Source organism: Amblyomma americanum, chromosome 10, assembly GCF_052857255.1.
Source record: "Amblyomma americanum isolate KBUSLIRL-KWMA chromosome 10, ASM5285725v1, whole genome shotgun sequence".
In the NCBI taxonomy this organism is placed as follows: domain Eukaryota; kingdom Metazoa; phylum Arthropoda; class Arachnida; order Ixodida; family Ixodidae; genus Amblyomma; species Amblyomma americanum.
Window position 1 is genome coordinate 136511017 of NC_135506.1, and position 24830 is coordinate 136535846.

The 24830-nt window shown below is 46.8% G+C and overlaps 1 protein-coding gene across 2 annotated transcripts in view; it reads right to left on the minus strand.

The window, feature by feature from the left end:
- The window catches only part of LOC144106424 (uncharacterized), a 703216-nt gene that overhangs the window by 41862 nt on the left and 636524 nt on the right, over positions 1 to 24830 (minus strand). The window contains exon 1 of one of the 2 annotated variants that reach the window (XM_077639235.1): positions 15671 to 15773. The exons of the other annotated variant lie outside the window; for it this stretch is intronic. The gene's annotated coding sequence lies outside the window, so the exon portion shown is untranslated. Of the gene's footprint in view, positions 1 to 15670; positions 15774 to 24830 lie in introns of those variants that run through there. 2 annotated transcript variants of the gene reach the window in all.

Here is a 24830-nt window from a genome sequence, read left to right on the forward strand (position 1 = left end):
AGTGGCTCCGTGATGACAGCGACTCTGCCGGCTTTCTTGCCAGACCCGCCGCCTCAGCCCTCAAAAGCATCGCATGCTGTGCGGGGTTGCGGTCGCTGAATGCAGGCCGCAGCTCTTTGCGAGAACTTCTTTGTCGGAATCGGGAATGGAATCCATCGTAACTTTGACACAAACCTAAAGAAGCGACAACGGCTGAGAGAGGCCTTCATCGTTCGACAGGCAGCAGTTTTCATTCCGGCTACTGCTAGGCGGGAGCGCAGCACTCGCCGCCAGTAATCACGGAGTCCTCGTCTCTGTTGCCGGCGCTTTACGTCACTTTTGTCCTATTTAGTCATCAGAGAGTCCCCAGCTTGAATCAGAGCGTTTGAAAGCCGTTTTTCAATGTCGAATCGAAATATCTTAGCAATAAATTCCCCTTTCGCTGCCGGACAAGCGGCGACAGCCACAAAATTACAAACTATCAGATTTCATTAAAAAAATTGATAGCATTGTCGTCAGCGTCCCTTTAATATACACTGGCGTTGTGTACGCTATTTCACGAGTTTCGCATGCGCGACACTAGAGTACGCAAACTAGCGTTTCCAACATGGCCACGCGCTTTGGAGTGAATTCGCTTTCGCTACGGCGTTTTTTCAGTGCGTTCACTAATAATAATAATAATGTCTTTATTTGTGTCGTAGAGTACATGATCGACACTGGAGGCCGGCAGTAAAAGCTGTCACAAACGACAGCTTGACAGAGCCGCAGGCCCCCTTGCACTTGGCAACGGTACAGCGGCAATACTTCTACGCAAGAAAAAAAGATGTAATACACAGTACAGCTCACAGTAAACCCTGATAAATAAATTATATTTTCCTAGACTCAAATACAACATAAAAATTTGTATATACGGCACAAATGAATAGGTAGAACATAAAATAGAACATACAACCTGATGGATAGAACATAAAATTATCGTGATTTAAGGCATGAAAGAATGACAAATCCAATTTTATGAACTAATAAGAACAAAAATGCATATGCGGTTATAGTCTAGTAAGGCATGAAAAGACAGTCATATTTATAGTTCACTCGTCAGGGGGAAATAGTATGGATACAATACAGTAAAAAAACCGGTAGGTAAACATGGTTACTGGGGTAAGGAGCAATGATTCAATTGAAAAAGATATAGGTGTAGTAGTAAATGGGTCATCGGGCTCTCGTTTTGTGTACATGAGCCATTAATTTTCTCAGTTTATTATTTCGAACGAGGCTTTTTCCGCTCCTAGACCTAAAGAAGAATGTCGGTTTGCTAAAGAAATGTGTTTTTTTCTAATAACCAGATGGCGCTACAAGCCTGATTTATGGTTGCGTCTCTGTTTGCATAGACTAACTGTGCGGATGTTGATTTATAGAATTTAACGTCCCAAAGCGACACTGGCTATGAGGGACGCAGTAGTGCAGGACTGCGTATAATTTCGACCACCTGGGGTACTTTAACCTGCTCTGACGTCGCACAGCACACGGGCCCCTAGGACTTCGCCTGCATCGAAATGCGACCGCTGTGGCTGGGATCGAACCAGCGCCTTTCTACGACGCATGACTATGTATAATTTGCACCAACTCTAAACACCTTACTTTACGTTATTTGTAAAGGGCTTAGTGATGCTACGCTACAGAAGTAAAGTGCTGAGTCATGATACCTTGCAGAATGAGTGTATGATTAAGACCACTATGATTAAGTCATAATTAAAACTACTAGTCATGACTTTCAATGTCAAGTACGTTACGTTTCATAATTAATGTATATACGTGTTCGCTTACGTGTGTTAATTGTGACATCGTACAGCGGGCTCATCCGAATCATTCGAATTTTGTGCCATAGACAGTTGCAGAAGGCTTTCGTGCTAATGTGACATATAATACTTCCTCATTAAAAAAAATGGCTGCGGCTTAGCTCTGGTTAAACCTGGAGGGACGCGATAGCTACATCTGGCCGAGCGCAACTCGCTCAGTGAGTCTTTCGCCGCTCCGTTTCGCTGGGCGTTCCTTCTTCATCTTCGTCCCTGGACGTGGCATCACTCTCTCCCTCTCCCTTTCTCGACTCCCCTTCCCCGGCAGCTTTTCCGCACCACGTGACCAGCCACGGCGTCGCCACGGAGCTCAAGGGCGGCCGCGCAGCTCATGTGGTGCCACGCTGAAGGCTCGAAGTGCTCGCGTAGTGTAGCTATCGCTGCAACTATCGCTACAAAAAATTGTGGCTTTTCGCACGACAGCTGTTTAAGCGCTCGTTCCTGGCTTTCGTGTCATCGTCGTCGTAGTAGTTGTAGTAGTAGTAGTAGTAGCAGTAGTAGTAGCAGTAGTAGTAGCAGTAGTAGTAGTAGTAGTAGTAGTAGTAGTAGTAGTAGTAGCAGTAGTAGTAGCAGCAGTAGTAGTAGCAGTAGTAGTAGTAGTAGCAGTAGTAGTAGCAGTAGTAGTCGGTGTAATCAATTGGCTCTACAGTTAATTCCTACATGGACTGACCGATTAGTTAAGCAGCTTTTGATCCAGTTAATTTCCGGTTCTCCGCCTAGGGTATTTTAACTTTAGAATTAGTTTACTATGGAAATACACTGTCGAATCCTATAGAGACTCTAGTAAAATCAGGTATATTTGCTTTTGGTGGTCGATGCTTACTGAAACGTATGAAGTTGATGTACTAGCTGCGTGACTGGCTGAGTGAGTGTTTTTTCCAAAAGTAGTGCTGAAACGGCGATATAATTTGTTGAAATTCTGTGAAAGTTGTTATCCGTTACAGTAATAAGTGTTCCAGTAGTTTACATGCGATACTCAGTAGTAAAATGAGCCAGAACTTAAAAACAGGATCTCAATTTGCCGATTGATGGACAGGAATTACTGTTGCCATTTCCCAGTCTGCAAGAAGTGAAGATGGTGAGAAAGATACTGTACAAATGCGGCATAGGTATTTTGCAACCCTTTCTGCATAACTTGCTAGAAATGTGTTTGGTATATTATCAGGTTCGGGTCTTTTTAGAATACCCAACTTTAACAACAGGTTAAGTACGCCAGCCTTGCCGACTATTAGAGGTTCAAGGCATGTACTGGGAGCTTGCAGGTATTATAAATTGACGTCATCAGTGGTGACGATCGACAGAAGGCAATTATTGAGTGAGTTGGCTCTGCTTTCGCATGGACTCATTATTTTCATAATTAGTTTTCTGAGGGTTTAAGTAGCGCAAACGTCTTCTCAGAGAGCTTTTGAGCAAGGTAACAAGTTTGCAAAAAAAAAAAATGTTCGTTTTTTAGCGGCATTTATTTTTGATTTATTTTTGCCGCCGCAATCTTTTACAAATAAGCCCAATTAAAACAAAGCTAATGATATTTCGCTCAGAAAACAAACGACTTCTCATTGTGCCTGATGTATATTGCCGCGAATATTTGCAGTGTTTGTTCCTACTTCAAATCTGCCGCCACGCCACTTTATCGCTTTGTTTGCGAGGCAAGACGCGACAAGACTTATCTCGATTGATCGCATCCAGGCAGGGCTGATTCTACGTTGTTCCTGAATGTTGTAGTAACTTCGCACGCCTTATCTCGAAAGTTCGCTATCAGCTTTAAATTGAGCACGGCCGACAGCGGCGGGGATTCTGTTCGACGACCGCCGAGCACGCTTGTTGCTACGATGCCGCCGAGTGATTCAGTCCATCGTGGGCGCAAGTCAGCCCAAATAAAGAGTTTTGTTTAGACACCATTTTCTCAGCCTTTCTGCTTTCCGGAGTGCAGTCACCACTTCATGACATCTGGTGGAGGTGCTGGGTCGTGACGCCAGCCCTCAGCGCTTTCCACCTGAGGACGAGCCAGGAGCTCAGCGAGCCAGCCGACGCCTCCAGGGAGAGGAGCCTGAGTTCAGGACCCTGCCGGACCACACCAGACAGCGGAGGGACGCTGCTACGAGCACCGCAAACTCGCCAAAGATGTCGACCCCTATCATACTGCAGCAGCCGCGGGTGCCGCCAACTTTCAATGGATCCCTAGGCGAAGACCCCGAAAAATGGTTGGACCAATTTGAGCGCGTGGCATCATTCAACAATTGGGATGATGCGGCGAAACTCCAGCACGCCTTTTTCGCACTGGAGGGCTGAGCACGCACGTGGTATGAAAACCACGAGTCCTCCCTAACGACATGGGAGCTGTTCGAGAAGGAACACTGCAAAGAGTCGCGGCAATATCTAGCTTACCATGTCATTTTCCCATCAAGTTCTGCAACATTTCTTGGTGTGACGCTTGATTCACATTTAAAATTTAACCTTCACTCTAACTCCATTAGCGAAAAAGTTGAATTTGGTATACGTGTACTAATTAGAACGCGTTATTACTTTCAACAACACATTCTTTGCTCACTTTATTACGCGTTCATTCATAGTAAACACAACAGCGCGCCGTTTGACAAGGACAACGAGGGAGTCACGACACAGGCGAGCGCTGTCGCTGTTTAAATAGACGTCCTCCTTTCGTCCGTCGTCTGCCAGCGCAATTCAGTGTTCTCAATGTCAAACCAACTCGCCCAGCAACACACCCTGCTTAATTATTTGAAAAGCTATAATGAGTTTTAATCTTTACCACAATATTTCAGTGTTAGTGCTGCTGTGTAGTCAAATTTGCTGCAAGGATCATATGCAAGACATGCACTGCTTAGGTTGACAAGGGCCGAGTTAAAGACAACACGAAAGGTCTTACTGTTCTAAGGAAGAGAACTCATGGGATATAAATACGAAAAAGGATAGTTCTAGTTAAACTCGGAAGAAATTATTTCCGCTTATACTACGACTGTCAGGCGAACAACTTTGGTGCTCTACTGAGAGTGCAGCGCAGCCGAGGACATTGCGATGCTACGAGTGACGCTCATCGGCAAAGAGCGCAGATTCGTTGCGTTACGGTCACTGAGCACGCCTTGCGGGATGATTGTGCATCTTCGTCAGCGGCTATTTTGGGAGCACAAAAAGACAATGGACCCCAAAAAGCATACGAATGCAGTAAGACGGATTTCGTCCGATTATCCTTTTTCATTTGTTGTGCTATATCAACGAGCGATGCAACCAAAGCGAGAGGGCGACCATTTACGACGTGAGACATATTGTGGCATTGCAATGCTCTCACTCACTTCCGCTCAATTTGTTCTCGTCCTGCATACACGCGGCTGTACATGAATTCCCTTCCACATAGCATAATATGGAGGATTCATGAACGGTGTCTTTAAGATGCAACTCGGTCATATTCGACAGCGTGTTCAGACTTTATATTTTTGTCGATGTTTCGTGTCAAAAGGTGAACACTTCATTTCTGGCGCAGATTCTGGCCGCAGCTTCTTGCCGGCCTTCTCGGCTCTAGCAACGACCAACTTGTTCTCTCGGTTGAATCCAGGATGTACGAAATGAGAAGTTGTCACATTAAGTAACCCCTTGGGGACAGCAACAGACCAGGTTGTGTTTGTTCATTCTTCAAAGCTGCCGCCACGCCACTTTACCACTTCGTGGATGCAAGACGCGACCAGATTTACCGCCATTGATCGCATCCAGGCGGAGCCGATTCTACCTCGTTCCAGAATGTTGTACTTTTGCACGCGTTATCTTCAAAGTTTTCCATCCGCTTTAAATTGCTCACGGCCGGGAGCGCCGGGCATTCGGTTCGACGACCGCCGAGCACGCATGTTGCTACGACGGCGCCGAGTCCATTGTGGGCGCAAGTCAGCCCAAATAAACAGCTTTGTTTCGCCATGTTTAGACGCCATTTCTTTCTGCTCTGAGGAGCGCAGTCACCACTTCGTGACAATATGGATGAGAGGCAAGTTTCTCTCTGAGGTTTGCCTCGTCATCTGTGCAAATCGAGCCTTTCCGCACAAGTCACTGTGAACTTTGAGGGGCATGAAAATCGTTTATGTGTGGCATGAAAGAACTATAAATTATATATGCCCTTGTAGCGACAGCGCAGTTATGCTATAAAACGACAAGCAGTCTGAACCTGCTCAGGCACTCAGATCATGTAGGTGGCACGAATGATGCGGTAGTTTCACTGCAAAGGACCAGCCCAAGGCGACGATTTTGGTGTAAGGAACATGAACGGCTGGATGGAAACCAGAGCGGAGATAATTGAAGACATTCGCAGTGATGCAATTGGGTCCTGTATACACTTCCTGAGCTCCCCTCAAACACAGTTCGAGCGAATGCATGCAATATGTTGTGCGCGACGCGCCTGGCAATCGCACCCATGACGACGAAATAAAAAAAAAAACGAAAACTGGTGGAAAGCAAATGATGCATTAACTGTCTCACATATCTGGGTGGACAATCGAACCGCGCCGTTAGGGAAGGGATAAAGGAGGGAGTGAAAGAAGAAAGAGGCGCCGTATTGGAGGCCTTCGGAATAATTTCGACCACGTGGGGAAATGCTGACCGTTTTTTAAAAGTGCTGATTAATTCAGCCCAATGGTCGTCTACCGCACCGTACAGACGTAAAGTAACTGCAGTTTATGGCGGGTGTAGCGAGCCTGCCTCCTTGACAGTTCATCTTTAAGCAGCGAGAAACACAGGACAAGACGAAGAAACGCGAAACGACCCGATCGATAGCGCTCGTGTCGTTTCGTGTTTCTTCCTCTTGCCCTGTGTTTCGCGCTGCTTAAAGATGAATACATTCCAACTCGCCCAGTTTTCTGTTCTCCTTGACAAGCCTTGACTGATTATTTTTTGAATGAGTCGATAACTTTTTAACTATTATCCTTAGTTTCCTTATTTATTGAGAGGCGTCTAACCAACCGGAATTTTTCTTGGCGCTGTGACCAAACAAATTTTGCTATTTCGACAGGTTACGCGCACTGGAGGGGTTGCTTTGCCTGCAGTCTTATTGAAAGCTCACGTATTTTGCGGCGATGTAGGCAAAATCTGTTGAGCCACAGCGCCGAGGGCAAGTGCATTTTCGAAATTGCAATAATTCCTTACTTACGGCGGGCTACATGCCTATCAATAAATAAGGAGACTAACCGTAATGGTTAAAATGTCAGCCACATAGTATTAGTTAACCAGAGTTCCAGTTAGCATGTCTTAGCGGTATTCTGATGCGCAACATAGCTGACAATGCTACATCGAAAAAACTCGCGCTCGTGAACTTGTTTTTGTGTCCCCTACTCCGTCCCTCGTCCGTTTTTTGCGCTTCCTAGTAAACAACAAGCATCACCAACTAGCCCGGCAGCTTGCTCTCCTGAATAAAAAAAAAAAACTGCTCTCCGAAGTGATAAAGCCTATTGTTAAAAAATTCAGAGCAATATAGGTGACTTCCGTGTCGTTCGTCTCTACCTCGTCCTGTGTTTGCGCTCTTGACTTTTTGAGTGAGGTTACACCAACTAGTCCGCAACAGCACCCTCACGATCTGAGGTGATACACCCGGTATATCTTCTTCCTGTGCTCTAAGCTGTGAAAGTTTTATATCTGCGGAAACGACAAAAGCACCCACCAGCCTGCTGCATCACCCTGCCGATAAACCGTGCGAAGACACGCTCGTGGGTGTAGACCATCACCGATGCGGCGGTGCTAATATTGCCGCGTGAGGGCAACAAAGACCGTATGAATGCGCCTCATCAGAAGCTTAAAAATGCTTTTCTATCTTAACTGCGCACCTATGAGCCCTCTGTTCGTTAACAAGGGCCGAATACATCGCCGAACAGCTTGCGATCAAAGCCGATGCATTTTTAAAAACCCACAATACGGACGTGACGCCGTTACCGCTGAGTGTGGTTACCAAGCAAAAGCGCTGTCCGGGCAAACAAGTATAAATAAAATTTTCAAAATTAATTATCTCAATTACACTGCCTGCATGAAAGCGGCTGGTCTTTAAAGGCTAGCGTGTACTCTTTAGAAGAGCATGAGCAAGTATTCGATGTCGCCTTGAAGTTCAGGTATTTTTTAAAACGTCGCGAATGTGTGTTATGATCCCAAACTCCCCCCCCCCCCCCCCCCGAACGTATGCAGACTGCTGCAAGTCTAAACGCGCACTGTGCGGAAGCTGCTTGTTATGGGGGGTCTGCAATGCTGTAGACGATGCGGATTTATAACTATTTCTAATCATTGCCGCGGTGGCTCAGTGGTTATAGCGCTCGGCTGCTCACACAAAAGACGCGGTTTCGATCCCCGCCGCGGCGGTAGAATTTCGATGGAGGTGAAATTCTAGAGGCCCGTATACTCTGCGATGTCAGTGCACGTTAAAGAACCCCAGGTGGTCGAAATTTCCGGAGCACTTCACTATGGCGCCCCTCATAGTCTGAGACGCCTTTGGACGTTAAACCCCTGTAAACCTCAAACCAATTTATTCTTAAAAGAACGTCTTCTGGGGCGAGTTGGTCACAATTCATCTTTGGTACTAGGCGCGAACACACACAGAACACAAGGAAGGACACGAATGTCCCGTTCCCTTCTTTGTGTTCTGTGTGTGTTCGCGCCTAGTACCAAAGACAATTTATTCTGATCAAATAATGAAAGTACATCATTCAAACTTGGTATTGAAAAAGCAATACTGTCGTATGTCACCTCTGTGTCAGACTCCAGCGTGAATATGCGAGCCGTTTAACCAAGAGAAGCATTTTACGCTACGTGTTTAGCGCTAAAACACTCCATGGTCGCTCAAACAGCTGGGTGTTTCTCCTGATCGGACAGGCTTCCCGTGGAGTTTGACATGCTTCCGCGTGCGTTAGGTTTACTCACCAATGCAGTCATTTGATTTAGACGGCCTAGACGGATGTATAGCAAGGCAAGCGGCAAGACAAGCGAACCTCGCACAGCAGGAGACGATTGCTCTTATACACCATGGCGTCTGCTGCGTTTGTAAACGCGGCGATGTGCGGAGCCGTGTCATGAGTCCCGCAGAGGGGAGCGCCCCTGCCTGCCAGAGAGATGCAAGACAACGTTTCCTAGCGCCATGCCAGAAGGAGCCGCTCGGGGCACTGATTCGTGTCCTTGGACAAGTAGGAAAATAACTGCGCGCTGTGCACATGTAGATATAGCCTCGGATTGGAAGGCGTTTCGCTGCAGCAATTGTGTCTGCAGTGCCGTCGCTGGAAGTTGCATTGACAGGCCGTACTTATTGTTCCCGAGAAAAGACGCGGCTATATGCTATTCTGGGACAGAACGCGCTTATGTGCGGGTCTTTGTTGTCGTGTAGAAAGTATCGTCTTGCTCTCGAAACAAAGCGAGGTGCCTCGATACTCTTTCCAGGCACCCTAACGTTGGTGCGAATACAGGGAGAACGCCTGTTTATCCCATGTGGCGCGCGATTAGCGCCGTTCTGCCTTAGGCTATGTTTCCCAAAAGATATATTATTCGCCATCATTTCTAAATTTAAGAGTCTTCACGAGAGGGGCCGGAGGCCATTTTGCTCACAGTTGGCTAATGGTAGTACTGGTTAGAAAATGGGTTAAATACAAGTTGTCACGCTAGGTTTGTCCAGTTTGCCGAGATGTTCCTGAGGACATTCTGACCAAGCATCGCTTTTCGGCAGTGCTTGTCACAAAACTTCAGGGCTGCACGCATATATGTCAATGAGCAATTTTTATCTGGCTCCCCGTTGTACTCAAGCTGGCTGCCAGACTCAACAGCATCTGCTCCCGTGGCTGCTTCATCTCCCTGGCCTGGATCCCCAGGCACGTCGGAGTCCCAGGCAAAGAGGCCGATGATGCCCTGGCCAAGGCTGCCCACGGAGGCTGTACCCACTGCTCCACTGCAGTGGTGCCCCTGGATGCTGCCAGAACCATCACGGAGCGGCAGCTGGTAATGGAGCACCTCGACACCAGGGTTGCCCAAGGGACACCCCCTCAACGCCTGCCGGACAAGGGGATCCCCAGACGGCAGAGGTCCCTCCTCCTCCGGCTCCGCATCGGCTGCTCTTGGACCGGGGCTAGGCTTCATCGCAAGGGTTTGGCCTTCACTGCAGACTGCCCCCGCTGCGACCATCCGGAGGAGACTACAGATTATCTCCTTCTCGATTGCCCCGCCTTTGCGTCCACCAGGAAAAGCTGGCTGCCTGCTACAGGGACCTAGGTCTACCGTCGGACTCGGCCAGTGCCTTCCTCTTCCCCACCAGCCCCAACGCTTCCAAGGCCCTCCGGTCTCTCCTCGCCTTCCTGGAGGACACAGGTTTGGACGGCTATTGCTAGCCCAAGGCAGCTGACCGCTACGACTGCGTCTCCGGCATCTCTATACTCCCCTTTCTCTCTTACCTCTCACTCTCTACCTATTCTCCTCCTCTCTATCTGCAGGGGTGGTGGTGAGAACACATCAGTCACAGACACGTGCACATTTCCTTTCCTCTTCCTTTTCGTCCACTTACTACTACTACTAATCCAGACAACTAGGTGCGCACTGGTGCAGCGCAACTGCGCATGACACAAGTGCTGCTCGCGAGATGTGATGAAGCAGCGCGGCCGCAGGAGAGGGCGCTGCCGGGTCACGCGCCGTCGCGATGTACCTTGCCAGTAAGGAGGCCCAGTAGTGAGGGTGCTCTGCTACTGAGCCGGGGTTCGAACCCGGTCACGGCAGTCTCGTTTCGAGGCTACCCTGGAATTTCACCATTTTTTGGAGTGCCGGATAGAGATAACTAATTTAAGATTAATTTTTTTTATGAGTTTCTCAAGCCTTTATAGTGATAGTGCCAGCCATTTTGACAGCCTGACAGGCCAAAATATGTTTAGAGGAATTGCAGGCGTCGCGCATAGTTTAGCCTATGTGCGACACCCGAAATACCCAAGCGAAAAGTTTTTGTGACAGTCACACTGTGCAGACGATGAAGCACTCGGATGTGTTCGTGCCATTCAGCCTGAGGACATCATCATCATCATCATTATCATAATCATCATCGTCATCATCATTCCAAAATACGAAAGAGCGCTTTTCTGAGGCGCATGGAACGTATACGTATTAGAGAACGTGTCTTCTCACGACCTGAATGCAATGCCAAAGCTGGAACTACCTAACTTGGCATTCTGTGTGTATAGTGTATTTGCAAACACTGCAAGGTATCCTATCCTAAGTTATTTGCGGTTGCCTTCTTATGTTTTATCATCATTCCGACGTTTCCATGTGTATCTATTTTACTTGCAATTTAGCCAAATGCCACTACTTGATGGGCTTCCTAACCGGAAGTCATCCGCATAGTTCCACTTTGTTACTTCTTTCCGTGATATCATTCCAAAAAAAAACGTTGTAATTAAAGCCAGCCTATCAATGTTCTCTGCAGGAATAAGGCTCAGTGCAGGACACTGACCTCAACTAAACTCTGCCCTGCACCAGGTGCTGTTCCATAATCCCCGGAAGCTACCACACTCGCTCCCACCCGGTGTTACAAGAAAACGTGTTCAATTAACTAAAGCTACCATGACGACGTCGTCCTTGCCATGCAGAAATAAACACCGCCAAACGAATGCAGCATGCTTCCGAGATGACGCAGGGCAAAAAAAAAAAAAGAGAAAGATTGAGCCCCGCTCGTGGTTGAGGCACATTGCAGCACTGCTCATGATGTGCCAGAGGAGGGTCATGCCACGCCTCACCACAAAAGACGCAGAAGCGCCCCATCGCTATACCGCTGCGCCAAGAGTGGTAGCACTGCCAGAGGTCTATGAATGTAAAGTAAATACCGCATATATTAATACCAATACCGCATATACTAATATTAGCCTTAAGGCGGAGGTTAAGTTAAGTGTATCCTGCAATTTTACGGCGCTAGCACTACGGCCCAGTAACCGATCTCACTCAACGATTTTTCCGATCTTCGCATGAAGCCTGGTTGAGGTTGAAAACCGAGCCTCGAACCGAAACCGAAGTGAAAAAACCCAAGTGGTAGTGCACCTCATGCGCATTTCGCCTAACCACGCTAAAGTGTGCCTCATTTTTTTTTTAAAGCGAAAGCTTTAATGGTCGCGAACTTGCGATTTCGCTGTGGCGGTGCTCCGAGGAGGCACAGAGACAGCCCTTAAACTATTGCCTAGGAACCGCCGCCGCTGGGAGGACGCCCGCTCGCCGCTCTACCTGGCATGACGTCACACCGCTGTGCCGCCAGCTGTGCCTGTCGGAGGAATGTAAGGGAGTGCTCGCTTTCGCCGCAACCACAGTTGAGGCGGCAGTATGGACGGCGACAAGTCTGCTAAGCAGAAAGAAGCACCGGAACGAGATGAAGAGGAAACGAATCGCCCAGGAAACAGAGGAAAAGCGCGCCGAACTACTGGCTAAACGCCGTGAATATGCCGTCGCGAGACTGTCACGTTATGCGTCGTCTTTAACGCAACAACAACATAGCTAGACAACCAGACTAACCTAGACTTGAAGTCAAGACTAACGAAGGCTTAGCTTTAGCCCTAGCATAGCCGAGCTAAGCCACTGCCAATTTCTTTTTGCGTGGATGCCCCGTGTGTCATGTTTAGCGAGTAGATACGCGGTGGCACCGCACGGAGTGACCCCGGTAACTCGATGTTCGCCTCGACAGAAACCGCGCGCCGTTCCGACGGAAAGTTTCGTTCAGTTCGGTTGTCCCTCACCAGACGATGTTCGCCAGACGAGAAAAGCATTTCATGCCTAAAATTAGTCACTGGCGCCTGCTGGGAGCCCAAGAGCAACGAACGGCTTCTTGACGCGCGAACCGAGTCGCCTCAGCACAATGGGTCGGCCGGCACTGAATGGAAGCGCAGGCGCACACGTCTCCGAGCCAGTGGGACTGTCACCCGGCTGGGAAGAACACTTGTTGAGTGCCAACGCCGCTAAAAGAGACTGACACAACAATGGATGCCGCAGCGTGTACGGCAACAAAACCTCGTTCATGACACTCGCGATGGGGCTTATTTCGCCAGCACCTTCGAGACAATGCGAAAAATGAATAGCGCCAAGAAGACAGCCGCAGACCCCAGCTGTCTTGTCGTACGACTTCGGAGAATGTTGCTCTCCAAAACAGAGCCCATTATTCTTTTACAACCGAAATTCATGCAGCAGAAGGTTCTGCGACTTGCGCTAACAGCGCACAGAGAAACGCATTCAAGGATGCAAAAGAGATCATTGCGAAAGTAGAGTAGTTGGGCTTCTTTTGCTTGCTAGGCCTGTAGGCACATTGTAAGACCTGTCAGCGGTGTTTGCCGGTTTTCAGAAATCGTCCGTTTTGCCCCTACAACCCAGCCAGGTTGCAAGAAAAGTCATTGATGCACTGCATACAATAGAAACACCTGGCAACATGCGTCAGCAAGCAGTAAGGGATGAGGAGGGGTCTAAGCTGGACAGCATGTGTTGATAATTTCCGGCTTTTTACTTCCTGCAGTGGGCTGTTTTTTTTTCCAATGATGGAATGTTTTTGGTGTGGTTACAAAATTGTTCCTTGCGCCAATGATATTCACGAGTGATCAATGCGACAGATGCGGAGGGGAACGCAAGTGGCCTCCGGCTTCGTGAGCCTCGTGGCGTCCTGTTTGTGCGGGAGGGGCTTTCATCCCTCGCACCCGCTCCTCCCTGCGCATGCGCAGCGACGCGTTGCCTGCTTCCCTCGGCGCCGTATCCCAAGAGCCGTTCGCGGTGGCACCAGATTCCATGGCGGCGTCAACGAGTATGCACGTAGGTGGTGAGCGTTGCCGGATCAAGCACAACAGGAAGGTCTGCGCAGAGCCCTCTCCGCTTCTCGGCATTTGTTTTGTTTTCATTTGCATTTATTTGCGCACTCCGCCGCTGTCCTCCAGCACCACGCGCTGCACAGCAGCAACTTGGTTTTGGAAAATAAGTAATCTGCACTCGTTGTGTACCGCGTAGGCGCTGGTAGAGCAGTGCGAACATCTGCGTCGCCGAGTTTTTAGGGGCCGTGCTTCGATGGAGGCGAAACGCAAAATGCACTTAGGTGTTAGCTGCTGATTCGTGTTGAATTTCGATATGCTCTGGCTGCCGAAGCTAATCCGCAAAGCGGCGCTAGAACCAACCTCGGTCTAGAGCGGTTGGAGGCTTTGCCGCAAGTCACGCGCCCATGTTAGCATTTCTTTCACCGTGAGTCGATATCCTATTGCTTCGCAGTATTTGATGCCTCCAAAGCCGTTCGCGGTGCACGCGCCCGTACCCTTATTTCAGCGAGTGGTTTAGAAACTGACTCGACGATTCAGGCAAAATAGACACGTTTAGACTACCGTGTACCGTGTGACCGTTACCGGAGTACTGGGAGCCCGCCCACCGCCAAAGAGCACGATCCCGATGCTGCAGGTGCGCGTGCAGCTGCCGGGTACCTGGTGCCACCTGGCGCCGTCAAGGTGATTTGCGCATGCCCATTGGCTGCACGCGTGCTCCTGGTACTCCGGTACCAGTAACACGGTACGCGACTTGCTGAAGGCATCTAATGTCATTGTTGATGGAGAGCGAAAACGAAAAAAAGAAGCGGAGACCTCCACTACGGCACCTCTTCCTCTCTTCGTTCACTCCCTCCCCTAACGGCGCGGTTCGGGTGTCCACAGAGATACGTGAGACAGTTACTGCGTCATTTCCTTTCCTCAAAAACCAATTTAAGCTGGAAAGCAAAGGTGTATATATATACACACTACGAAGCGGATGAAGGCGTAGAAGTCCGCCTCGCGTCTGGGCACGCCCCGTGGCCGGAACAGATGTTTGTGAGAGGCAGAAATTTTTTCTGCGTACGGTATGCTTCATCACGGAGCTTTTTTTCTCGTTACCTCAACAAGGAGCGTGCAGTACCAATCACACCAATGTTCTACGTGCTGAAACGTCACATGCCGCAGAACGTCTGGAAATCATCAAATAAATCAAAAACAATCCAGTAGTGCTGCTTAGGTGCACAAATGCGAAACCATTTCTCTTACTGGGCGTCCTCCCTCCCTCACACGCGTCCGCCATCTCGCCTACGCGCGCGTCATCTGCTGAACCAGCGCCGTTCATTGCGAGGCGGTGTTTCAGAGGTGACGCATGATGGCGCTACGAGTGCACTTTTATTCAGTTCGTGCGGAGACTCTGTCCACAACTTCCGTCCACAGCGCCTGTTCACATCTTCCGGTGACGTGACTCATGAGCCAAGGAATGCTTTCGCATGAAAAGGGGTAGGGGTTCAGTCATCGGCCTCGCCCACATCCGACTCTGCCGCTTCGCGCCATTAGACACAGTGCTCCATCAGAGTCAGCCGACGCTTGGTTCGCCGTAAGAGAAGAGGTAGAGGAGAGTGTGAAAGAAGAAAGGAAGAGGAGGGCTCCGGAATAATTTCTACCACTTATGGATCGTTGAAGTGCACTGATATCGCACGGCACACTGGCGACTTTTGCGTTTCGCCTCGATTGAAACGCGGCCGCCGAGGTCGGGTTCTAACCCGTGTACTGCGGATCAGTAGCCGAGCGCCTTAACCACTGAGCCACCGCGGCGGGTCAACCTGAGACAGTTATTGCGTCATTTGCTTTCCTCGAAAAGCAAAAACCAGAAAAACCGACCAATTTGCTTTCCTAAAGAAAAGAAGAAAATTTTACGCCAGTGGACTCGAGCAATTCCTTGAAATGCAATGGAGACAAGGAGAAAAATACAAAGAAACTTTCATCCCTTGCCGCACAAACGTTTCGTGCAAAGTATGTCTGGCGAAGAGACCGCGATGGAGAGTTACAAGGGAAAAGGCGATGTGCTCGCTGAAACATGCCTGTACGTACGTTCGACGTCGGACTTCACGGAGTCACCCGCTGTTCTGTGGCGCAAGTCAGACATATGCTGCGCGCGGCTTCCGGTGGTTGAATCCTCGGCGGCGCTTTTGTCGCTCTTTCGGCGGGCAGATGCACTGCAGAGCGTAGTGTTTATTTTCAACTCATCGCTGCAGCATCCCTCATGATGACAACGCGAGCGTTCAATCATGCTTGGCCGGCATTCGCGTGAAGAAAGAGGCGCACAAATGTCGTCGCGGAGGCGTTATACGGGCACAGCCGGTCGCCTGAGGAGGGCTCTTGTTAATTATAACGATGGTCCGTAGGCGTTCAACGGGGGCATCTGTTTGTTTTGAGTTTATACAGATCATGAGCGATGGTTTTGTATTTTCTCGCCTTGTTGCCTCAAAGGTCAGCTGGTTGTTATTTCGTGGAGGCGGCTGACGTCAGCTGGGTCGGCGTGATTGGCGCCCACTTTCCCCTCATTGTAGTAACTTTCGCTCGCTGCTGTTAGCGCTTCGACGAATGCAGTGCGCAACCTCAGATACTTCTTTCATTTTTTCTTTGCCACATCCATTGTTGGTATCATCTGTCTCTATTGTCGGCTTTGAGAATTAGGCTGAACTGACGAGTCAAAAACGCTCATTGCAGGAGAGAGCGTTCAGAGGCATGGAGAAAAGTGGCTTCCTCCACTCATCATCAGAGTCGTCAACTACGCTGATGGACAAGGTGAAAGGAAGCAAAAAAAAAGCTCTCATGTCACCGAAGTAGTGAAATGTGTTTAACACTGGTAAATAAATCCTCTGATACAAGGAAACCGTTGCCTGCAATACTTTCATTGCATTTATCCTGAGTTTAATCGGCGATCAGATCGAATCACACGGGTCTGAAGAACCGATAGAGCGCTATCGGTTCTCTCGACCCGATAAGGCTCTAATCGGGGAAAATGCGCCGTTAAAAGGGACAAATTCGTCTTATTTCAACTTAATGATATGGGTCAGAAAGAGGCAACGGATAAAATTCACGACCGAATGCTTAGCGTGAAGCGTAAATAAACTGAGACGAATGAATCCTCTGTTGAGCAAGTCGCCGCGATGGTGTTGCCAATGAAGCATGATTTGGAAACCAGGCTAAGAAGGTCTGAAGAGAGGAGCAGTAAGACAAGACAGGTTAGTATTGACCAATAGTGCTCAAGTCTTGCTGTGGCCAATATTGCTTCACTTGCGTTGTCTGGAGTTTTCTACAGAGAAGTTTTATTACACGGTTTAGAAAGTGAGCGTTTTCATAATTATATGAAAGCCAGTACAATGAACTTAGCAGCGATCAATCAATGAGTGGAATTCTCACGCACCAGCTAAAGGTGATGCAAGGCGATGCTTACTCGCTAAATTTCTATTGAGATTTCTGACACGAGTCCTCCGATTTTACAGTCTCTGTGCTAAAAAAAGACTTCTAGAAAGAGGCCGCCCAACGGCGCCTAAGGAAGGAGGCACGATGGCTCAAGCACTTTACAGAAGCGAAAGAGCATGCCCACGCTGGAAGTTACATTAATGGCATTACTGCAGTCCTTTGTGATGTTCCAGAGGTGGTATTCTTCAGAACTCATGATAAAACACGAATGAACTTTAAACGCACATATTGGGGAGGCTCGTATAAAACATCCCGGGGATTCGCGGGGCCTGTTTGCAATTCCTCTTACCTAAAAGCTTTACGACTTTGATTTGGTTGTCATTTAGGGTTTCATTCAAAGCGACACGCTGTGCGGTATTGTGTGTATATAAACTACGTAACAATCTGGCAAGAGAACATCGCTGGTTTTTAATTTTGTTTCTCCGGCCGCCCGCAGAGGACTTCGCTTCCGAGCTGCAGAAGCGCTGCAGTAAGTGGCGGGTATTTGCGCAGCGGAACAGCCTGTGACGTACCATGCTGCGCATTCTGAGACTTGGCTGCCGTCTTTGATCACGTGATAAGGCCGCCATTACACGCCTCCTGACTGCTCGGCGCCTGCGTCGTCACGACGGCCGCTGCGTTTGGTGGTTCGGTCCCAAGAGCGAGTGTTTCGATTGATATCGTTGTAAGTGAGTAAGAAGACGACACTAGGGTCTCGCGAAAGCTTCAAAGGACATGTGGGAAACCTAACCACTAATTTGATCGCTTCAGGTGTGAAAGCGTAATCAGGCTTCATGTCGCGGTGAGTCGCCCAGCACTCCACCTCTTCGAACCATCGAATCGATCGCCTTAGTGCTTGTCTTTGCTTCGTTGAAGGCTTTGCTGATTGTTTTCATTGTTATTGTCTGAAACATCAAGGTTTAAAGCTCCGGCGGCTGCGCAGGCCGTTGTCCTATTGGGCACATGCATGCAGACGTCGCTCTAAAATGTTAACATGCACATCGTACGCATTTGTTTACAACCTGCTAACCGTGCTTCGGCAACGTAATATATTTTCTACTGATTTGTTAAACACAGAAAAGTCACGAAAATAAATATGTACACAAATACTAACTGTGATGGCCGCCACACCATGCATCAAGCAGCCTTCACTAGCTGGCGTGCAATTGTTTTGCAGGATTCCCAGATATAAATGTAATAACGCGCGCATGGTGACGTATTTATGCTACACTGAGTTTACAACTACGTTAGCCTCCCCAAAATTGTGGTACGCTCCGCGCTCCATATGTGGAAATGAAAATGCTCGAGGTCTCGGTGTAAGTAATCAGCCTCATTGTGACCGCTGGCCTGCGAGGTCACAACAATAGCCGTAACGCAAATGCTGTATTCCGAATGTGCTCCGCGAAAACCGCGCTTCCCGGAGTGAAGTTGAGCCATACCATCAAGACGGCATGCAATACGCGGACTGACGGCAAACGTTGAAGCAAGGCTGAATGGTGGGCCAGTTGGTATGACATGTCGAAGAATAATTTTTACCAGCCGAAAAAAGACGAGGGACAACAGGAGAACCTACACAGGACAAGGCTGGACTAATAACTGACATCTTTATTGTGTACATTCCATAGAGTAACCGCCACGCATGCGCCAAGCCAAAACAGACAACCTACGTCGCTCAAGAAGTCAATCCGCTCGTACGGCTGCGCGCTGCATATTCTACGGTATGCTGCAGCGCAAGTTGTCCTCTTCCGTTCCTGATTCGGCCTCTGGCACTTCTGTTACTAATAGCCACACACCTTAACTTATGAGCAATGTGGTCTCGCTGCACGTGCACGCGCGACCCCCAGCAACTGACAACCCGCCGTCACGGTTTCTGCGGCGGAACAGCGTGTTCATGCTGTGCGCTTACCCTCGCAGATTCTCCAAGATCGAAACCTTTCTTTCATGATTAGCTACCTAGCTCTGGCGGACGTGTTGTGCTCGGAAAGGGTGCGTGGCGAACGAACAGGGGCAGTGCATCCTCGTGCAGACCAAGGCCCGATAATCGCAAAAGATCTCGTACCACACCTTTAACACTCTGTCGCAATTCTTGCAATCCACAACACAGCACACACTTCCTGTGCCTTTCCACACCTTTGCAAAAGAACACACTCGGCAGCCACCCGTGATATTTCCACTGCTGCGTCGCTGCGTTCACGCCGGCGACTTACGAGGCCCATAATGGCGCCGAGTACCGAGCACGCCTGTGGCGCCATCCGGGCCGCAAACAGATGAACTGCGCGCTGTAAACGGTTCATACCGCTTTATTTTCTGCAGGCTAGTGCAAAGACAGTCTTTATGAACCTGTACTGCGGTTTTAGTCGTCGCCATGGCCAAGTTGTTAACAGTTGTGTATGCCCTTGTCCGCCCGGCTCTGATGGCGAAGGGACGAGCAAATATAAAGGAATAGATAAGAGAAGAGTTCGCTCAGTTGAATGAAGATCTTCAACAGGAAAAAAAATACTCGCAGGACATTCGAATGGGACGCATGGAGTGATATCCGAAAGCTTCCCAATCAGCAAAAAACGTTTTACCAGGAGCCTTGATTTTGCGTATGCTGAAACTGAAACGCTGAAACAACAGCTCGCTAAAGAAGTCGAAAAAAAAAATTGCGAAACTTACACTGAAAAAGACAATGCGGAAGTAAAATGCGGAATTCTAGAAAAAACTATGTCGAGCTTGAAAAACGAGTAGTACCTAGAGAACAGTACTCCAGGAAAGCAATTATATGAATCAAGGAGTCGGGCAGGAAGCAGATATAAGCATACCCTCTATCATTTCAAAAATCGGAGACGCCACCAAGGAAACAATCACTGAGAATGGTATCGAAAGATGGCACCGCGTTCCTACTTGACTTTGCGTATGCTGAAACTGAAACGCTGAAACAACAGCTCGCTAAAGAAGTCGAAAAAAAAATTGCGAAACTTACACTGAAAAAGACAATGCGGAAGTAAAATGCGGAATTCTAGAAAAAACTATGTCGAGCTTGAAAAACGAGTAGTACCTAGAGAACAGTACTCCAGGAACGCAATTATATGAATCAAGGAGTCGGGCAGGAAGCAGATAAAAGCATACCCTCTATCATTTCAAAAATCGGAGACGCCACCAAGGAAACAATCACTGAGAATGGTATCGAAAGATGGCACCACGTTCCTACTTGACTTTGCGTATGCTGAAACTGAAACGCTGAAACAACAGCTCGCTAAAGAAGTCGAAAAAAAATTGCGAAACTTACACTGAAAAAGACAATGCGGAAGTAAAATGCGGAATTCTAGAAAAAACTATGTCGAGCTTGAAAAACGAGTAGTACCTAGAGAACACTCAAGGAACGCAATTATATGTATCAAGGAGTCGGGCAGGAAGCAGATAAAAGCATACCCTCTATCATTTCAAAAATCGGAGACGCCACCAAGGAAACAATCACTGAGAATGGTATCGAAAGATGGCACCGCGTTCCTACTTGACTTTGCGTATGCTGAAACTGAAACGCTGAAACAACAGCTCGCTAAAGAAGTCGAAAAAAAAATTGCGAAACTTACACTGAAAAAGACAATGCGGAAGTAAAATGCGGAATTCTAGAAAAAACTATGTCGAGCTTGAAAAACGAGTAGTACCTAGAGAACAGTACTCAAGGAACGCAATTATATGAATCAAGGAGTCGGGCAGGAAGCAGATAAAAGCATACCCTCTATCATTTCAAAAATCGGAGACGCCACCAAGGAAACAATCACTGAGAATGGTATCGAAAGATGGCACCGCGTTCCTACTTGACTTTGCGTATGCTGAAACTGAAACGCTGAAACAACAGCTCGCTAAAGAAGTCGAAAAAAAATTGCGAAACTTACACTGAAAAAGACAATACGGAAGTAAAATGCGGAATTCTAGAAAAAACTATGTCGAGCTTGAAAAACGAGTAGTACCTAGAGAACAGTACTCAAGGAACGCAATTATATGAATCAAGGAGTCGGGCAGGAAGCAGATAAAAGCATACCCTCTATCATTTCAAAAATCGGAGACGCCACCAAGGAAGCAATCACTGAGAATGGTATCGAAAGATGGCACCGCGTTCCTACTTGACTTTGCGTATGCTGAAACTGAAACGCTGAAACAACAGCTCGCTAAAGAAGTCGAAAAAAAAATTGCGAAACTTACACTGAAAAAGACAATGCGGAATAAAATGCGGAATTCTAGAAAAAACTATGTCGAGCTTGAAAAACGAGTAGTACCTAGAGAACAGTACTCAAGGAACGCAATTATATGAATCAAGGAGTCGGGCAGGAAGCAGATAAAAGCATACCCTCTATCATTTCAAAAATCGGAGACGCCACCAAGGAAACAATCACTGAGAATGGTATCGAAAGATGGCACCACGTTCCTACTTTACTTTGCGTATGCTGAAACTGAAACGCTGAAACAACAGCTCGCTAAAGAAGTCGAAAAAAAATTGCGAAACTTACACTGAAAAAGACAATGCGGAAGTAAAATGCGGAATTCTAGAAAAAACTATGTCGAGCTTGAAAAACGAGTAGTACCTAGAGAACAGTACTCAAGGAACGCAATTATATGAATCAAGGAGTCGGGCAGGAAGCAGATAAAAGCATACCCTCTATCATTTCAAAAATCGGAGACGCCACCAAGGAAACAATCACTGAGAATGGTATCGAAAGATGGCACCACGTTCCTACTTGACTTTGCGTATGCTGAAACTGAAACGCTGAAACAACAGCTCGCTAAAGAAGTCGAAAAAAAATTGCGAATCTTACACTGAAAAAGACAATGCGGAAGTAAAATGCGGAATTCTAGAAAAAACTATGTCGAGCTTGAAAAACGAGTAGTACCTAGAGAACAGTACTCAAGGAACGCAATTATATGAATCAAGGAGTCGGGCAGGAAGCAGATAAAAGCATACCCTCTATCATTTCAAAAATCGGAGACGCCACCAAGGAAACAATCACTGAGAATGGTATCGAAAGATGGCACCGCGTTCCTACCCGTAACGAACGCAAAAAAGAGAATCTAGTCATCCAATTTAAGTCCCGCGCAAAGAGGGACAGTGCACTCGCCAAAGCCGGAAAGACTAAACTGACAAAGACCTTGGTTTTGATGACTGTGGGACTTTATATATCAATGAACACATCTGCCCTGCCACCAAGAAGCTCCAAAGCTTGGCTAAGAAACAGAAAAAGGAACATGAATTTGTCGGAAACATAAAACATCAAAAGTTGTCCGTGTGCAGAGTGAAAACGGCATTGAAAAGACGAAAAGACGAAAGAAACTGTTTAACTGTTCCACTTCATCAGAGTAAAAAGATGAATTCACTTTATCTTTTTAATTCTTTTTGAGATTTAGGTGAATTCGTCTGTTTTAAGACGAATCCACGTCATCGTTCGGATTGGCTTCACAACTTGCTGAGATTAATCATCTTATCAAATCTAGAACCATCTAGGGTCTCTAGTGCTTTCACTTGAACACAAGGTCAAGCGATAATAAAGACGATATGCTCAGGACTTTTTTGCTAAGCTTACTTTTACTTTCGATATTATTGTGCTAACGGAAAAGTGGTCTGCAGCAGAATGTGATCTCATAACTGAGGAAAAGTGTGACATTTGTTTTATACCGCTCAAAAATGATTGGCGGAGGAATGCAATTGAATATTTAAAAATGCAATAAATGTGCCATACTTGAACAATTCACTGCGAGTAATGACTGCAATGAATATATTTCTGTTGTTAGTGAGACCTATATTTTTGCTGTGGTCGATAAGCGGCCGCATGGGTGTGTGAACAATTTCATAGATTATAAAGGAACACTGCTTGATTTCACTAACTAGACATTGATACTGGTTTTGACATTGATTTCAGCATAGACTTGCTTAACTCGCTTACCTCGGGACATTTGTTTCAAACAGTGTACTCCTCGCACGGCTTTAGCATTATGGCCCACACTCCAAGGATAACAAACAAATCCAGTACGCTAATAGGTTTGTTTGTAACAAAATTTACCAGAACATGAAGGTACAGCTGTAGCACGATTATTTAATACAAGGGACCACTTGCCCATATTCTTGCTTAACAGGACGACATCTAAACGTGCCCATACCATAGCCCTTCCAGAAAAAAGATTCAAAACATTAGTGAAGCAACGATTAACACCTTCCGCTTTAAACTGGCGCAAGAGGACTGGAGCCAAGTTCACAGTTCGTCACCACCTGATGTTGCCGATGTGAATTTCTTGAGTATCGTACCAGAAGCATACTCACAGTAATTTCCTCTTGTTACCATAAAAAAACGTACAAAAATCTCGCAAACCATGGAGTGTTTAAGAACGATAAAGAGAAAGACAAATTTTTAAAAATTTGAAACACAAGTGACCCAGAAGATTTAAAATCATTCAAGAAATTTAGAAATAAGCAACAAACGCCACACTGCGTGGATAAAAACACCAGCATTTGTGTCACCTTTTTGAAACAGGTCATAACATGACATCTGAAATCATATGGAAGAGGTTAAACAAGCTTCTTAACCGAAAATCTTCCATTCCGAGTTCATTTAAACTAATTTTAAATGCTGAAGCTGTCTGTGGGCAACAACTAGCAGAAGAATTCCAAAGCAACCTTGTTAATCAGTATGTGGAAGCATTGAAAATGACTAGAAAAGCCAACAGTATTTTTTTAAAACCCTTGATGTGAAAATGAAACATTTGAAACATTTATCTCTCTACGTAATAGTTCCGTGTGTGGCATTGGTAACGTTCAGCTAAGACTTATCAAGTCCAAAGTAGAGTTGATTTTACCACATATACACATATCTTCAATCTAGCGCTCTCCACGGGCGTTTTCCTATGTTATTTATGTTATACCACTTGATTTTGATGCGTTTTGTTAATTTGTTTAGAAAAATTTTAATGAGCTTACTAAGGCGCGAGCAAACGCACCCTGCCCCACGGACATTAAGGCTTGATGATAAAGATATATCTGGGATAGAGCTAGCAGATGCCTTTAGCAACTTTTTCACAACCCTCTCTCATACCAAACCATCACATGATTGCAATAGTTACATTAGTTCCTACAATAATGATACAATATTTTTGAACCCGGTTACGGCAGAAGTTATATCAGTCATACAGAACCCTAATAACAGCCATGCCTGTGACATTGATGGCATTCAAGTCAGGCCTGTGAAGCATGTTGTCGCAGTTATTGCCCCTCTTCTTGCGAATATATTTCATTTATGTTTTACTACCGGTATATTTCCTGACAAAATGCAAATAGCCAAAGTAACGATTGTGTATAAGAAAGGTGACCGCAAAGATTTAGGAAATTATAGACCAGTATATATACTCCCTATCTTTTCGAAGGCTCTTGAAGAAGTGCTACATACAAGGTTGTCTCATTTTATTTATAAACATAACCTTTTGTCTCCAAATCAATTTGGATTTTGTAAAAATAAATCAACCGAATTAGCACTAATCGAGCAAAAGGAATATATATTAACCCAGTTTGAAAAGAAGGTCTTCGTTATTGGTGTCTTCGTAGAGTTTTTGAAGGCATTTGATATAGTGAACCACTGTATACTCCTAAAAAACTGTTAAAAAAGTGTTGTGGTATTCGAGGACAGACCCAGATGCTTCTGAAGTCATATCTATCGCACAGAAAACAAGCTGTATGCATAGACAATATGAAATCTGAACTAAAACGTGTTACTGCTGGTGTCCCACAAGGCAGTATATTGGGACTACCATTACTCTT